General features: G+C 46.0%; 1 protein-coding gene across 3 annotated transcripts in view; it reads left to right on the top strand.

Moving 5' to 3' along the window:
• The first annotated feature begins 4,327 nt into the window (after nucleotides 1-4,327).
• AFTPH (aftiphilin) overlaps nucleotides 4,328-7,548 on the top strand; it is a 58,249-nt gene continuing 55,028 nt past the window's right edge. The window contains exon 1 of one of the 3 annotated variants that reach the window (XM_084799549.1): nucleotides 4,328-6,600. The gene's annotated coding sequence lies outside the window, so the exon portion shown is untranslated. Of the gene's footprint in view, nucleotides 6,601-7,026; nucleotides 7,164-7,548 lie in introns of those variants that run through there. The other 2 variants (XM_084799551.1, XM_084799550.1) reach the window with 2 other exon arrangements.

The raw sequence follows: 7,548 nt of genomic DNA, 5'->3' as shown, positions 1-7,548 counted from the left end.
GTTCCCTCAGGCGTGTGCCTGTGCTAAGCTCAGTACTTGAATTGTTCAGGATAGACATAGCTCCACAGACGGCAACACAGAACAGAGCTAGTGCCCTCATGCCCCGTGTGATCGATTGTTCTCTCAATTACCATTTGAGCATCATCTACGCCTGAAACTGATGGGACTCTAAAAGGATCCTGTGACACCCAGAAAGCTGTCAAGGGCTGGGATCTCCGAGCTGTCTCCTCAAGGCACATGTTTCGCAGGGTGATCTCTCCCAGGCTTGCCTTGACTTCCCCAGCTCATAGGGCTAAAAGCACCACAAGATGGATCTACCATCACACTGCTTCTAAAATGAGCGTCCCTGCATAAGTCTTCCCAAAGCGTTAAGGTACTCTAGGGAATATTATCTAAATGGATTTTCAAAGCCACACTCTCAACATCTTCACATCAAAAGCAATGAAAGTAATTGTTGGGATAACAATGGGACTTTTTGTGGCAGCGCATAAAGGGGGAACCATTACCAGGTTGAGAAAGAATCCTCCATTAACATTGTGGATAGAGGTAATTTTCAAAGAATGTATGGTTGATACTTTATTTAAAAAAAAAACAGTGCTCTAAAATTTGCTCCATTTTATTTACTACGCCTTCGTGGGTGTGATACTATGACAAGAGTGTTAATGGTTTTTAAGACTCTGAAACGATGCATGTTTACATAACTATTACAGAGCACGCGACTCCATAAAGCTCATTTGATCCATTCAGTGACTTCTCCAGCAAATGTGGGGTGCGGGTAAAGCAGGGAAGAAAAAGAACAGTTCTTTCTTTTAAAGGAAGCCTCCAAGTTGTCAGTGGAGTGGAGTGGAGCACACTGGGAGAGTAGAAACTACGATGGGTATAAGACCAGTACTGTAGACATGCACACGTTACCAATGACTTTTTAAAAAAAAAATATTTGAGCTGGACATAGTGAGATGTACACCTTTTGCCCCAGGCAGAGGCAGAGGCAGGCAGACCTCTGTGAGTTCCAGGCCAGCCTGGTCTACGAAGCAAGTTCCAGGCCAGCCGGAGCACACACACACACACACACACACACACACACACACACAGAGAGAGAGAGAGAGAGAGAGAGAGAGAGAGAGAGAGAGAGAGAGAGAGAGAGAGAGAGAGAGAGACCGTGTCTTGGAATAACCAAGAAAAAAATAGATATTTGGATGGCACTTTTATACTATATCAATTTATCTACGTGACAGCAGTAAGTTTTCCCCTAAGGCCTATGACTTACCCAGTCATGTGTTTTGAGTGGGTCTACAGTACCAGGTATGGATTCCCTCCTGCGGAGTGGACCACAGAGCCAAGTAAAGAGTGGTTGGTTGTCCTCACAACAGTCGTACTAGGAACTGGACAAGTGGGCTGATCCTGCCTCGCAGGTTGGTGATGTCGTGTGTAGAGCTTGTGGTGGCTATGATGTTGCTGCCTGTTCTCCTCACTGTAGCCTGCATAGCACCTTCCGGCGTTATGAAAGCTAGCTAGCAGGGGGGGCATTTCCAGCTCGGTGATAGCTTGATTTCTCTACTGCCTTACAACCAAGATGTGTGGTATCTTCAGTAGTAGGGTCTTTTGTTTTGTTTTGTTTTGTTTTGTTTTGTTTTAAGACAAGGTCTCTCTGTGTAGCCTTGGCTATCCTCGACTCGCTTTGTAGATCAAACTGGTCTTGAACTCACAGCGATCCGCCTGCCTCTGCCTCCCGAATGCCACCGGAAAGCAGTTGGGTGTTGTCATCTAGTTCTGGTGAAAACCAGGAAGACAGCCTCTTGGATCTCCCTGACCAACAGTTACAGAGGTATCACACCTGGAACTGGGACTTTTGTTTAGCAACCGGGATTAATGGCGTGAGCCACCACTGCCCGGTCTGTAGTATCTATTTTGTTCAGGATTGCTTTACCTATCCTTGGTCTTTTGTGCTTTCATAAAAACTTTAATATTGTTTTTCCTATGTCTCTGAAGAATGGCTCTAGAATTTTGATTGGGACCACACTGAATCTATAGATTGCTGTGAGTAGGATGGAGATTTTTACGGTATTAGTTCTTCCAATTCATGCGCATTGGAAGCTTTTCTATCTCCTAATGTCAGCTTCTATTTTTTCTTCAGTTTTTTTCAATGTAAAGGTATTTCATTTCCTTCGTTACATTTATTCCCAGGTGTGTGTGTTTGTGTGTGTGTGTGTGTGTGTGTGTGTGTGTGTGTGTGTGTTTCCCTGATTTCTCTTACAGTACTTCTGTCCTTTATATATAGGAAGTCCAGTTGGTCCTGCCACGTAAGTGGTTTACTCCTCTTGGTGAGTCCCGCTGTGTTCCTGCTAACAGTGTGTTAGCACTGTCCTTACTGAGCAGAATTGGCACCCCACTGTATTTGTGCACATTAGACAGTCTAAACTAATTACAATTGATTCAGGAGTTACAGTCATTATTTGTTTTCTCTCTTCTACATCCTTAAAATGCCTTTCAAGATCACCACTTACAATATCTGCTCCAGGATGACAGATGCGTACTTGACAGTGATTGTCTAGGGAATGTGATGATTTGTAAATAAATAAATCCATACCTCATCTGCATACTCAGGTATTTTAAAATATTTTTTCATTACAAAAGTATTCTAAATAGCATAGAAATAGAACGCAGAGCATGCTAGGCCCTGGCATAATTACTACCTAAAGTCAACTCAATAGTAGCCAGCATTTTGCTCTATTCATTTTATCTCTGTGCAGCCATGGAATCTCTTTCCCTGAGCCATTTAAAACTGAATTATAGATACTTTTCAAACACATAAAAATTTGGATATATCATTGTACAGATCCATAATTTCGTTAGTATACCTAAAAATTAACAATTCATTCCTAAGGCCAGAGTTCATGCTAGCACATATTCGGATTTCCTCAGTTGTCCAAGTACCCTTAGTAATTGGCTTAAGGGCCCCAAGATTCGCAGTGTTCATGGTCAGAATTAGTGGAGGCAAGTCCCAGCAGCCTGAGGATGCTCTAGGGCAAGATTTCTCAAAGTAGGCATGACCAGCATTCTGGATAATTCTTTGTTACACGACTGGCATTTTCTGCACTGGATGATGTTTAGGTAGACCCTTAGCTTCTACCTGCTAGCATCAAGTTGCATCTTCACCTCAATTGTAATAATCAGAAATGTCTTCAGATACTGCTCGATAGCACCAGTTAAGCAGTGAGGGTGGAGAGTTGTGTATTTTAACCCCTAGTTGAAAACCATTAGTCTCGGGGAAGATATGACAATAAGGTTCCCCACTATGGGACAGATTCTTAGCATTGCCGGGACATTTTACATGCAGTATAATGTTCATCTCCTCTGGATAACAGGTCTGTGAGGTAGGGACCCTTCTTTGATTTTTTTTTTTTTTTTTTTTTTTTTTTTTTGGCAGGTGGGGAAAGTTCTTAGTAAGTTGTTGCTAAGGTTCAGACCTGGTCTATTCCATCTCAAAGATAATTCTTCCTTCATAGTTCAAGCTGCTTCTGTTTCTGACAACAGAGGAAAATGCCAGCATCCCAGGCTTAGGTGCAGAAGTATGAGGGGCAGTGTCAGCTCTGGGAGGGAAGAGGACTGCCATGGTAACAGTATCCGAGAGAACAGGGTACCTCGCTAGTAGTCTTTGGGGGCCTCTGTTGTCAGTGAACAGCCATAAGAGCAGCACTGCAGTTGAAGGAACAAGATTAGGTTTCAGACACTAAAGACTTAGTAGGTCTCTGAGACCCAACAATGAGGTGAAACTCCTTAATTAATTCTCCCAGTTCATGAGCATTGGGCTTTCTGTCTCCCAGTATCTTCTCCTATTTCTTTCTTTGGCATCTTAGCATTTTTATTATAGAAGTTTCATTTCCACCATTAAATTTAAACATACTTCGGCATGGTGACACACACCTGCCACAGCACTTGGGTGGTGGAAACAGGGGGATAAGAAGTTCAAGGTCTTCTTTAGTTAACAAGTTGAGGAGCAGTCTGGGCTACAGGAGACCCTGGTTCAAAATAGAAAGTAGAAAACCAGATAATTATAAATCAGTATATGGTAACATTTCTTCGGGTTTTCAATGTTTTGTTTTGTGTGTGATGCAGGTTTCTCTAACTTAAGATACGAGTCACAGAGTCTCCTTCTTGAATGAGCTTTTAGAAGTCAAAGAAATTTGAGTGACTAAGATGTTAAACAATAGTGCCACAACATAACATCAGACTAAAAAGGGTATATAGATATAAATGTTAACTATATTATTATTTTAAAAATTTTAAAGCTGAATAGGAGAAAAACTAGAAATACAAAACATGTTCAAGAATTTTTCTTTTCTTGATGCCAAATGTCAGACAATACATTTAAAATATAAGCAAGAATATTGCTGGTGTCTCCAAACACAACGAATTATTAGAAGAATATTCTCACAGGCCTGCGTCTTAAAACATTCAGCAGAATTTCCCTTTGTAATATAATGTCTAAGCATTAGAGTTCTGTCTTGGGACTCCCATGTAAGAGTATCCAATTGTTGAAAGGCTGATTATGCTCCCAAGTCTTTCGGACAAATAGCTACTCAACTTCCATGGTGGAGTGAGGACAGAATTAGCGTCTTCACATACCTAACAAAAACAATCATTTGGTAATCATATAATCTGTGAAGTCAGAAAAGATATTCTCCCAAAAAGCATGGTTTCCTTTCAATGTTTAGAATCACTATTTTAAACTTTCTTGATATGTTAAGTTATTTGAAATTCATCATTTGAACGTTTCCTTTGGATCTTTTTCAGTATTTGTTTGCTGGAGCTACCAAGTGAAAATAAACATATGTTTCTCTGAAACCAATTACTTTCCAGTTTTACACGCAGTGTGTGTCTGAGGGGGGGTGGGGGGCTTTCATTCTCTGTCAATAAACATTTACAGTGGACATACAGCTTTTTTTTTTTTCTTCTAATTTGCACCTGAGCTACACCAGCAGGGGGCGAAATACAAAAGGAATACATTTGACAAGCCATATAGATTTTTCTCATTTCAGTGACCGGGCAATAACAACAACAACAACAAAAATCCAGCATAACCACAAAGCACTTTCCAATTTAAAGTGATACAGTCTCCGTTATCTTGCAATGACTGAATTGTAAAGAGACAAATGAGGGTCTATTTTGGTTCTTCAAGTTAATTTGTCTAGAACATTGCAGAGGCGGGATAAACCATGATGGATTGCTATTGTCCTTATCTTTCCCGACGTGTATAATTCCTCCAGTCAAAGGGGTGGACAGTTTGTGATGACGTCCTTGTTTCTTTGGGTTACTGCTGAGCTTTGAGGTTTTGGAACTATTTTAAATAATTCAACGTGGGCAGAAAGAAGACCCGGTAGGACTGATGATTTGTGTAGGGTAGAGCCTAGGGTTCACCTTCGCAGACAGAAATAATAATCCTGCAGCCTTGTAGTCTGAGTGTTACAGTGTCATGGGTTCTAACAGATTCATGAGAAAGGATGGGGAAAGGTCATTAAAAAAAACCAAAAAGATGAATTGCTCAGGACTGACAGAAACAAAATCTCTTATGGCCTCTATTGGATAGAACCTCTGAAATGCACAAGTTGATTTGAAAGATGTATGAAAAACGATCATCTTCTCCAAACACCAACACAATCCGGGGCTGATTTTGTCGAAGACGATTTGTTAATTTGCCTGCTGACTTCTCGTCTTAAGTAGGACAATCACTTCTCATTTGTTAAATAACAGCTTCCTCTTTTTGTTGGCTTACATAAAAAGAGGAAGGCAATGAAAAAGTCCTTTTTTTTTTTCCGGGCAAAAAGGACGAGCTGATGAATGTTGTCCAGCCCGGGGTGTTGTTTTGTGTGTGTGTTGCTGTTTGTTTGTTTGTTTTGGTTTGCTTTTTTGTTTTTAGTCCAGATCTGGTTCCGGATTTCCATACGTCTGCAGTTTTTATTCCAAGGCGAGACTTATCCCGCTCCCGGGCGCACCGGTCAAGTAATGGGATGCGAGGAGCTCGGGTCCGTGACCGGGAGCGCGGCCTCAGAGGGTCGGCGGGGAGGGAGGACGTCCGTAACCCACACGTCAGTGACTCAGTCAAGTGAATACAGAAAAAAAAAAAAACAGTTTGCCCGCACCCAAAATGGCGAACGCCGTTTCACGCGACGGCGCCTGCGCAGGAGTAAGAATTCCGTGACACCAATTCCCCTGGAGTGTCCTCCCCCACCCCGGCACCCACCAGCGCCCGGCCCCGACCTAGCCACCTGCGCCCGGAAGTGACGTATCGGCAGCAGCGGTTCCCCGCTGCATGATGGGAGAGTGTGTGGAGTGGGCGGGGGTCTCCGCGGAGGAGGAGGAGGAGGCGGAGGCGGCGGCGGCGGCGGCGGAAGAGGGCGGAGGGTAGCGGGATGGGGGTCCCGCGGCAACGCTGAAACTCCGGGTGGGCGTCCATGGCGCCGCTGCGCTGACAGGGCTGGGGAGCAGCTCGCCTTCCGCCTTCGCCAGCTCGGCGTCCGAGTAGCCGGTCCTTCCCCGGGGAAGCCAGTTCCTCCCCGGGCCGCCGAGCCATGCCCATCGCGGCCGCCCGGGACGAGCCAGGTGAGTGCTGCCGGGTGCGGAGGACCCGGCCGGGCCAATCGCCCCGGCCTGGAGCACCTGCCCGCGTCGGCCCGGGCTGCGGGCCTGCGAGCTCCGGCGCGGGCTCTGCTCTTCTCCGCAGGTGCGGAACGCCGCCGGCAGCTCCCGAAGCGGCGGCAGGGCGCTCGGCATCCCGGGCTCGGCCGAGGAGAGCCAGCCCTGTACCTCCCGGCCGCCGCGGCCCGCCCTGCCCCCCTCGGCGTCCACCTGCCCGAGCTGCGCGCCCGCGGTTTCCTCCCGGCCGCTGTGGAGAAGAAGTTTGGGGGCTCCGCTCCGGCTTCCTCCTTCTCCCTCCTCCCTCGTGACAGGTGTAAACACTGTCCGCCTCGCGGAGGCCCGAGGACGGCTGCTGCAGGAGTGTGCCGCCTCGCAGGGTCTCCGACTGCTCCAACGGGCAGAGGCGGCCCAGAGCTGTGTCCCTTGCGGAGAGGACCTCCTCGGCACTCCTCGGGGAATCAGCCGCGTCTTCTCCCTCGTTGCGTTCGAAAGTTGAGCCATTATTCTTGGAGCGCCCGGCTTGGCAGGTGCTGCGGGGTGCCGGGGACCGGAGAGGGGTGAGCAGTGGTGGGTCTTTTTGCCTTCGGAAACTGAGACTAGTTGGGCCTCCCACCGCCCCCACCTCGTTGGTTTATTCAAGTTATAGCGAGATTTCCCTGTGAATCTGTTGCGGTTGAGGAAAGAACTGACTCATACATGTAAATATTAACGGGAGGGGGCGGGGAGAGTCAAGGGAGCGATGGTTCTGTTTCAGAGTTCTCGTTTAAGAGAAGTAAAACTTTACCCATTAAGTTCAGGGCATAAACATCTTCCACGAGTTACAACCTCCTACTCTGAGGTGGGTTTTTTGTTTGTTTGGGGGAGGGTAGTGGTGGAGATAGGGGCTCGGGAACGGTTTAAATCCGGTTTTAC

The sequence above is a fragment of the Acomys minous genome, assembly GCF_964271855.1.
Source record: "Acomys minous genome assembly, chromosome: 10".
In the NCBI taxonomy this organism is placed as follows: domain Eukaryota; kingdom Metazoa; phylum Chordata; class Mammalia; order Rodentia; family Muridae; genus Acomys; species Acomys minous.
This window is presented reverse-complemented; position numbering and strand designations above follow the sequence as displayed.